Below are 10,776 nucleotides of genomic sequence, written 5' to 3'. Positions count from 1 at the left end.
AGAAAGTTAGTGTAATGGGAAGAATTTTTCGTGCTCTAGAGGCAAAATTGGGTTGACACCTCTCAAATAGGAGACAAAATTGTTGGATGTGCATTCCTGCATAATTTGAGTATCAGGCGACAGGACAGGGCAACTCCAGGAACCTCAGATTAGCTGTCTAATTTATGTTTAAATTCTGGCCAGTAAATTTTTCATAAATGTAGGCAAAAGGGGGATGGGTCCTGTACATGACACATTAATCTCCAGTCAGATTGGTGAGTGATATTAAGATATTTTCCTTCTGTTATGTAAATGTGTGTATATATAATCCTTTTTTAATTTTAATATACAGTCCACAAATTTATATATTTACCAACATTCCTGGTGATACATATTTTATTTGTAATTAATGGGTCCAGAGCAAATTGTGGATATGACAGTGGTAGGTATCGAAGGAGAACATTTTTTTGCTACCTAGGTGTCCCAAATTCCTACTTGTCTAACTGATAAATTATAATTATCTTTGTTCATTTACTGTTATGTACATAATGATACATTCAGATAAATGTAATTTTCCACACCCCTTGTGCAGATATCCAAGAACTAGGTACAAGCAGTATTAACTTAGGGAAGCGTTTTTGGGTATGCCCAAATGAGATAATATCTAACTTACCATTGCTATCCAAAATCTTTGAGAAACTCGTGCACAGGAGACTGTATTCATTTATAACGGCTCAAAACATACTCAACCCCTGCCAATTTGGATTCAGGAAAAATAAAAGCACTAATGATGCAATCATAAAAATGCTAGATCTGCTTTACACAGCATTGGAAAATAAGGAATATCCACTAGGAATTTTTATTGACATAAGAAAAGCTTTTGACACAGTAGACCACGACATCCTACTCTACAAACTTCACCATTACGGTATAAGAGGCCATGCGCTTGCTTATTTCAAATCTTACATTACTAATAGGTATCAGTATGTCACCATTAAAGACACAGCATCAGCAACACGGCCACTTGATACTGGAGTTCCGCAGGGAAGTGTCCTTGGTCCCCTGCTCTTCCTCATATACATCAATGACCTTCCAAACGTATCCCAACACCTGAAACCCATTCTCTTTGCTGATGACACGACTTATGTCATCTCTCACCCTAATCTTGCCACCCTCAACACCATTGTGAATGAGGAGCTGATTAAAATATCTACTTGGATGACAGCCAATAAACTTACGCTTAACACTGACAAAACCTACTATATTATGTTTGGTAGCAGAGCAGGAGATGCACAAATTAACATTAAGATTGACAACACTCTAATTACCAGAAATAATGGGGGAAAATTCCTAGGCTTATACCTTGACAACAACCTGAATTTCAGCACCCATATCCAGCATATAACCAAAAAAGTATCCAAAACGGTTGGGATCCTCTCCAAGATACGATACTACGTACCGCAAAATGCCCTTCTCACACTATACCACTCACTTATTTATCCATACCTCACCTATGCTATTTGTGCTTGGGGATCAACTGCAGCAACACACCTAAAGCCAATAATAACCCAACAAAAAGCTGCAGTAAGAATAATCACTAAATCCCATCCCTGGCAACACACCCCCCCACTCTTCATAGACCTAAACTTACTCCCAGTTCAGTACATCCACACTTACTACTGTGCAATCTACATCTACAGGGCCTTAAACTCTAATATCAACCTTGACCTAAAACGCTTTCTTGATAGTTGTGACAGAACCCACAGGCATAACACCAGACACAAACATCTCTACGACATTCCCCGTGTCCGACTAAACCTTTACAAAAATTCAATGTATGTCAAAGGCCCTAAAATCTGGAATACCCTACCTGAGAACTCTAGAACTGCAGACACATTCATCACCTTCAAAACTACCATTAGAAAACGTCTTATCTCCCTGATAAACCCCATCAACTAACTACACGAATACCACCTGGTGGTTCACACTTACACTCACTCACTCATTTGACCATAAACAGAAATATTAATCTCAATCTTAATATATATATATATATATATATATATATATATATATATATATATATATATATATATATATATATATATATATATATATATATATATATATATATATATATATATATATATATGTGTGTGTGAGTGTAAACATATATATATATATATATATATATATATATATATATGTGTGTGTGTGTGTGTGTATATATATATATATATATATATATATATATATATATATATATATATATATATATATATATATATATATATATAACCCGCCAAAGATACTTGTAACCCAGCCGGAGCCGGGCAGTAGTGACATCCAAGAGTCTGCTTATTTTGTTGGATGCACCATAGACATGTGGCTCCTCCTGCATGATAGAATGATGATAGATGGACTCACTGGTGTCAATCTCCCTGAGCCTTAAGTCCATAAAATTCAGTTGAAGTTCTTTTCGTATTATTGTTCTCAAACTAGTACTTGTCACTTAGTATTTAGTCAACTTACTCCACAATTTGCTATAATTTACCTGGAGTTTACCTGGAGAGAGTTCCGGGGGTCAACGCCCCCGCGGCCCGGTCTGTGGCTAGGCCTCCTGGTGGATCAGAGCCTGATCAACCAGGCTGTTACTGCTGGCTGCACGCAAACCAACGTACGAGCCACAGCCCGGCTGGTCAGGAACCGACTTTAGGTGCTTGTCCAGTGCCAGCTTGAAGACTGCCAGGGGTCTGTTGGTAATCCCCCTTACGTATGCTGGGAGGCAGTTGAACAGTCTCGGGCCCCTGACACTTATTGTATGGTCTCTTAACGTGCTAGTGACACCCCTGCTTTTCATTACCTGGAGTTTACCTGGAGAGAGTTCCGGGGGTCAACGCCCCCGCGGCCCGGTCTGTGACCAGGCCTCCTGGTGGATCAGAGCCTGATCAACCAGGCTGTTGCTGCTGGCTGCACGCAAACCAACGTACGAGCCACAGCCCGGCTGATCCGGAACTGACTTTAGGTGCTTGTCCAGTGGAGGGATGTTGCATCGTCTGCCAAGTCTTTTGCTTTCGTAGTGAGTGATTTTCGTGTGCAAGTTCGGTACTAGTCCCTCTAGGATTTTCCAGGTGTATATAATCATGTATCTCTCCCGCCTGCGTTCCAGGGAATACAGGTTTAGGAACCTCAAGCGCTCCCAGTAATTGAGGTGTTTTATCTCCGTTATGCGCGCCGTGAAGGTTCTCTGTACATTTTCTAGGTCAGCAATTTCATCTGCCTTGAAAGGTGCTGTTAGTGTGCAGCAATATTCCAGCCTAGATAGAACAAGTGGCCTGAAGAGTGTCATCATGGGCTTGGCCTCCCTAGTTTTGAAGGTTCTCATTATCCATCCTGACATTTTTAGGGTTAAGAATTAATCTAAGTTTGCCCGAAATGCTTAGCCATGCTAGGTGTTCTAGTGGCCCCCTCTGTTATTAGTATTTTACTCCGTGCAAACCACACAATAACCAAAATCTATAAACCCCGCATTGTAATCCTTATAGAGAATAAACTTTGATTTGATTTGATTCTCAGTTTATGTTTCGTGCCAAAGAGAATGGCTTCAGTTTTCCAGAGGTGTAATAATAGTTTGTTGTCTACTAACCATTTCCTGCAGGACTCCAGTTCTAGTGTTAATACATTAGCTATATCTTGTGGGTCTTTACCTGACACTTACAGAGCACTGTCATCTGCATACAGTAGGAGTTTGCACTTGACACTGATAGGCATGTCGTTAACATAGCATAGGAATAATAAGGGACCCAGAATACTACCTTGGGGAACTCCACATGCTATCGGCAGGGGTTCTGATTCCGTTTTGTTGATTTTGACAATTTGTCTCCTGTTGCTCAGGTAGGAGTTAAACCAGTCTACAGAACCTATACCGATAGCTTGAAGTTTCTTACATAATATAGTGTTTACCTGGAGACCTGGAGAGAGTTTCGGGGGTCAACGCCCCCGCGGCCCGGTCCGTGACCAGGCCTCCTGGTGGATCAGCGCCTGATCAACCAGGCTGTTGCTGCTGGCTGCACGCAAACCAACGTACGAGCCACAGCCCGGCTGATCAGGAACTGACTTTAGGTGCTTGTCCAGTGCCAGCTTGAAGACTGCCAGGGGTCTGTTGGTAATCCCCCTTATGTGTGCTGGGAGGCAGTTGAACAGTCTCGGGCCCCTGACACTTATTGTATGGTCTCTTAACGTGCTAGTGACACCCCTGCTTTTCATTGGGGGGATGGTGCATCGTCTGCCAAGTCTTTTGCTTTCGTAGTGAGTGATTTTCGTGTGCAAGTTCGGTACTAGTCCCTCTAGGATTTTCCAGGTGTATATAATCATGTATCTCTCCCTCCTGCGTTCCAGGGAATACAGGTTTAGAAACCTCAAGCGCTCCCAGTAATTGAGGTGTTTTATCTCCGTTATGCGCGCCGTGAAAGTTCTCTGTACATTTTCTAGGTCGGCAATTTCACCTGCCTTGAAAGGTGCTGTTAGAGTGCAGCAATATTCCAGCCTAGATAGAACAAGTGACCTGAAGAGTGTCATCATCGGCTTGGCCTCCCTAGTTTTGAAGGTTCTCATTATCCATCCTGTCATTTTCCTAGCAGATGCGATTGATACAATGTTATGGTCCTTGAAGGTGAGATCCTCCGACATAATCACTCCCAGGTCTTTGACGTTGGTGTTTCGCTCTATTTTGTGGCCAGAATTTGTTTTGTACTCTGATGAAGATTTAATTTCCTCATGTTTACCATATCTGAGTAATTGAAATTTCTCATCGTTGAACTTCATATTGTTTTCTGCAGCCCACTGAAAGATTTGGTTGATGTCCGCCTGGAGCCTTGCAGTGTCTGCAATGGAAGACACTGTCATGCAGATTCGGGTGTCATCTGCAAAGGAAGACACGGTGCTGTGGCTGACATCCTTGTCTATGTCGGATATGAGGATGAGGAACAAGATGGGAGCTAGTACTGTGCCTTGTGGAACAGAGCTTTTCACCGTAGCTGCCTCGGACTTTACTCTGTTGACGACTACTCTCTGTGTTCTGTTAGTGAGGAAATTATAGATCCATCGACCGACTTTTCCTGTTATTCCTTTAGCGCGCATTTTGTGCGCTATTACGCTATGGTCACACTTGTCGAAGGCTTTTGCAAAGTCTGTATATATTACATCTGCATTCTTTTTGTCTTCTAGTGCATTTAGGACCTTGTCGTAGTGATCCAGTAGTTGAGACAGACAGGAGCGACCTGTTCTAAACCCATGTTGCCCTGGGTTGTGTAACTGATGGGTTTCTAGATGGGTGGTGATCTTGCTTCTTAGGACCCTTTCAAAGATTTTTATGATATGGGATGTTAGTGCTATTGGTCTGTAGTTCTTTGCTGTTGCTTTACTGCCCCCTTTGTGGAGTGGGGCTATGTCTGTTGTTTTTAGTAACTGAGGGACGACCCCCGTGTCCATGCTCCCTCTCCATAGGATGGAAAAGGCTCGTGATAGGGGCTTCTTGCAGTTCTTGATGAACACAGAGTTCCATGAGTCTGGCCCTGGGGCAGAGTGCATGGGCATGTCATTTATCGCCTGTTCGAAGTCATTTGGCGTCAGGATAACATCGGATAGGCTTGTGTTAATCAAATTTTGTGGCTCTCTCATAAAAAATTCATTTTGATCTTCGACTCTCAGTCTGGTTAGCGGCTTGCTAAAAACTGAGTCATATTGGGACTTGAGTAGCTCACTCATTTCCTTGCTGTCATCTGTGTAGGACCCATCTTGTTTAAGTAGGGGCCCAATACTGGGCGTTGTTCTCGATTTTGATTTGGCATAGGAGAAGAAATACTTTGGGTTTCTTTCGATTTCATTTATAGCTTTTAGTTCTTCCCGCGATTCCTGACTCCTAAAGGATTCTTTTAGCTTAAGTTCGATGCTTGCTATTTCTCTGACCAGTGTCTCCCTGCGCATTTCAGATATATTGACCTCTTTTAGCCGCTCTGTTATTCTTTTCCGTCGCCTGTAAAGGGAGCGCCTGTCTCTTTCTATTTTACATCTACTCCTCCTTTTTCTTAGAGGAATAAGCCTTGTGCATACATCGAGTGCCACCGAGTTAATCTGTTCTAGGCATAAGTTTGGGTCTGTGTTGCTTAGTATATCTTCCCAGCTTATATCGGTTAGGACTTGGTTTACTTGGTCCCACTTTATGTTTTTGTTATTGAAGTTGAATTTGGTGAATGCTCCCTCGTGACTAGTCTCATTTTGTCGGTCTGGGGCTCCTCGCATACATGTCTGAACCTCAATTATGTTGTGATCTGAGTATATTGTTTTTGATATGGTGACATTTCTTATCAGATCATCATTGTTAGTGAATATGAGGTCTAGTGTATTCTCCAGTCTAGTAGGCTCTATTATTTGCTGGTTTAAATTGAATTTTGTGCAGAGATTTAAAAGCTCGTGTGAGTGTGAGTTTTCATCAGAGCTGCCTCCTGGTGTTATTTCTGCAACAATATTATTTGCTATATTCCTCCATTTTAGGTGCCTTAAGTTGAAATCCCCCAGGAGCAAGATGTTGGGTGCAGGAGCTGGAAGATTTTCCAGACAGTGGTCAATTTTTAACAGCTGTTCCTGGAATTGCTGGGATGTTGCATCCGGAGGCTTGTAGACTACCACAATGACTAGGTTTTGGTTCTCGACCTTTACTGCTAAAACTTCCACTACGTCATTTGAGGCATTAAGCAGTTCTGTGCAAACAAGTGACTCTGCAATGTACAGGCCAACCCCCCCCCCTTTTGCCTGTTCACTCTGTCACATCTGTATAGGTTGTAACCTGGGATCCATATTTCATTGTCCAAGTGATCCTTTATGTGGGTCTCAGTGAAAGCCGCGAACATTGCCTTTGCCTCTGCAAGCAGTCCACGGATGAAAGGTATTTTGTTGTTTGTTGCTGGCTTTAGACCCTGTATATTTGCAAAGAAGAATGTTATCGGACTGGTGGTATTGTTGGTGTGGTTGAAAGTATCGAAGGCCTTTTGCAGGTCTAAGGTTACCATACCTATGAGGTTCCCCATTGACTTTTCAGTTCTCATGTATTCCATCAGATTAATTAGGGAGGTGTCGGTTGAGTAAGATCTTTTAAAGCCTGATTGATAACTATGGAGACTGTTGTTGTCATTAAGATACTTAACTACTTGACAGTACACCGCCGTCTCTAGAATTTTTAATATTATACTGAGTATACTAACAGGCCTATAGTTGCTTACATCAGACCTACTATTGTTCTTGAAGATAGGAGTGACTCTGGCCTCCTTGAACCCCTCCGGTACTATATTAGTGGTGATGGACAAATTTATTATGTGAGCAATAGGGATTGACAGTTCAGAATCACCATCTTTTAGGAACTTAGACGGGATGTTATCAGGGCCTGTGCTTTTAGTTGGGTTTAACCTGCTTAGTTCTTTTTGAATAAAGTCATGAGATACACTTACTAGTTGACAACTGTTTGGGGTTACCCCTTTATTGGTATAGTATGTTTGAAACTTATCAGAGTCTGTATTAAAGGTATTTAATACTAGTGTTGATGCGACAGATGTGTAGTAGGAATTAAAACAATCTGCCACCTTAGATGTTTCGTGGCATACCTCGTTATCGATAGTGAGTACTATGTTAGACCTATCTACTGGTTTATGGCTATACCCAAACTGTTTTAGTTGTTGCCAGAGCTTTCTGGGGTTATGCTTATACTCTTCAATTTTTGAGCAATAGTGCTTTGCCTTTGCTTATTTTATAAGTCTCTGCACTCTTCCTCTCCCTTTGGAATTCATTTAGTGCTGCAGTATCCTGTCTGTTTGCTTTAAATGTTTTTAGCAGCTGGTCTCTGAATTTCATATTATCTAATATCTCAGTATTCATCCAGGGTTCAGTTCTTCGTTTAATCCTAACCTCTTTAACTGGTGCAATATTATCAAGGATGGTAGTGAACATTGTTTTGAATTTTTCCCAGGCATCGTTTACGTCCGTGCAACTTGTTATCTCTGTCCAGTCACAATTGTGTAGCCTATTTACCAGTGTTTCTTTACTGTAGTTTCTAGTTGACCTCATTTTTATTGTCCTGTGTAGGCCTATCCTATCCCAAGTGATTTTCTTGGTGCAGTAAATGATGAAATAATCACTAAGACCTGTGGTAATAACGCCTGACTGACTAATGTTCTCAGCGTGGTTGTAAAGTATGTGCTCAATTATGGTGGCTGAGAACTGTGTGATCCGGGTTGGTGTATTAATTAGTTGAGTGTAACTATTTAAACCTAGAATTTGCTTATACCTTTTGCATAGCCCGTTATTTTGCTGCTGAAAACAGATATTGAAGTCTCCCTGTATGGCTGTCTCGCAATTGTTTTCAAATCCGGACAAGACTCTGGAAAAGTCTTCTAGTCTTGTTGCTTATTATTATTATTATTATTATTATTATTATTATTATTATTATTATTATTATTATATTTAGGGGGAAGCACTAAACCCATAGGGGCTATGTAGTGCCTGAGAGGCATTCAGGTTCGATCCAAGGAGAGAAGGGCAAGTCAAATTTTTTTGGATTAAGAGCCCCTCACTGGCGTCAAGCAACCTCCCTTGAGGGGTTTTGTTATACCTGGAGTAAGCCTCCTGTTGTGAGTCCTCAGGTCAAGAGAGGAACCTGGTCAGTGGCCAGCCAACATGGAACGAAGCTGAAAATCAAGAAGACTGTTGGAGTGGCAGAAACAACGAAGATCCAGAAGACTGCTGTGGAGACTTCCAACCCATTTTCGGTGCTACCCGACGAATGTGTGTTGTCTACTGGAAACGTCACAATGAGTACCAAAGAATCATTGGCAGAGGAGGGTGAGTTAACATCCCCTGAAACCCCAACAAAGACCATCGAAAACGTCACTACAAACTCCACCAGTGAAGGCAAGAACATTGTTTTAGCTGGGGACAGTCAAGTGAAATTTATGGATAGGGCATTTTGTCTTAGGGACAGGAAGAGGAGGCAGAGGGTATGTTTTCCTGGGGCTGGGATGGGGGATATTGTTAGTCGTCTGGACGACATCATAAGAGGTAATGGGAGCAATCCTATTATCTGCCTCAGTGCGGGAGGCAACGATGTTGGCTAGAAAAGCTAGATACAGCGATTGATAAACAAGGGTGGAGGTCGACCGTTCGTCATTGTAGGAGTGCCAGCAGTCACCGATTTCTTCAACACGCAAGTTATACTTTTGTATCAGTCAAATCACATATTACTCGGGTAGATAATTTCCAGTAGAGCCTTCATGTGCTAGCTCAAATCACCGACCAGTATGTTTAAATAAGTGACCCACTGATCAGATCAGATCGACTGGTCCGAACCCTTGACTGGTCCAAACCCTTGACTGGTCCGAACCCGGGACTGGTTTCAAACGGTTTTGTTGGACAATAAAGCAGACTGTAAACGGATGGGATTGTAGGCGCCCTTATAAACACAAACATTAAAAATCAGGAACGTGACGGTAAGCTGTCCAATATACAAAAACAGTTAGAAACAGAAATACAAATAGCTAGAGCTTCATTTAAGGAGGTTATTAATAGAATATTCAAGAGGTTGCTAGTAGAATTGCAGTAAATCAACCATTCAAATCATTATGAAGCTGTGTGTAGTCTGTGGTCAGTCAAACAAACGGGCTTCCACATGGATAAATTGTCATTTTTGTGGAAATTGGTGTCACGCCCCTTGTGCAGATATCCCAGAACTAGCTACAAGCAGTATTAAAACAGAGAAGTGTTTTTGGGTATGCCCAAATGAGGAAAATCTGTGGACTAAAATCACAAGGGTATTAAAAGAGGACAACATCAAAGCTGCTTTCATAGAAAACCTGGAAGCTTTCTACAACAGATGGGAACATAAAAAGTCTGGGCTGAATGGTACTGCCCTTGATACTGGCCATGTAGTCACAAACTGTAAGGCTGGAGGTGATGTCCTGGTAGTCAGTAAATGTGGGGCTGATAGTGCTGTCCTGGGAGACAGTAATGGTGAAGCGGGAGGTGCTGTCCTGGGAGACAGAAATGGTGAAGCTGGAGGTGCTGTCCTGGGAGACAGAAATGGTGAAGCTGGAGATACTGTCCTGGGAGACAGTAATGGTGAAGCTGGAGATACTGTCCTGGGAGACAGTAATGGTGAAGCTGGAGGTGCTGTCCTGGGAGACAGTAATGGTGAAGCTGGAGAATTTGTCCAGGTAGTCGGGAATTATACGCAGGAAGGAATACATATAAATGACCTCATAGGGAACAGGAGCCATAGTAGGGAAACAAGTGTAGTCAAAGATAAGATAAAACCAATATTGCAAACTAGAAATACCGCAGGAAATAGCAAACAAGAGGACTCCAATAGCAATACTGAGGATAAATTACCAAAAACAACTGGTGGGAGCTCCATTGTTGGTGCTAGGGATGATAGAAGTAAGACAGGGAAACATGCACCAACAGGGAATACAGTCACAGAAACCCAAGGCAAGCGGAAACCAAGCCTGTGCACATACTATGCACTTGGTATCTGCTGGCATGGGAAATCTGGAAAAACAGATGGGACATGCAACTATGACCACCCTAGAAAATGCCATGCCCATATGACAACAGGAAAATGCAAACTCCCTTCCTGTAAGCTTTTTCACCCTGAAATGTGTACCTCTTCAGTACAGGAAAGACTGTGCTATAACTTAAATTGCCAGGCATACCATCTAAAGGGGACAAAAAGATACAAAACATCCAGGCCATGGG

Source organism: Cherax quadricarinatus, chromosome 8, assembly GCF_038502225.1.
Source record: "Cherax quadricarinatus isolate ZL_2023a chromosome 8, ASM3850222v1, whole genome shotgun sequence".
Lineage (NCBI taxonomy): Eukaryota > Metazoa > Arthropoda > Malacostraca > Decapoda > Parastacidae > Cherax > Cherax quadricarinatus.
Note: the sequence above shows the minus strand (reverse complement) of the source record.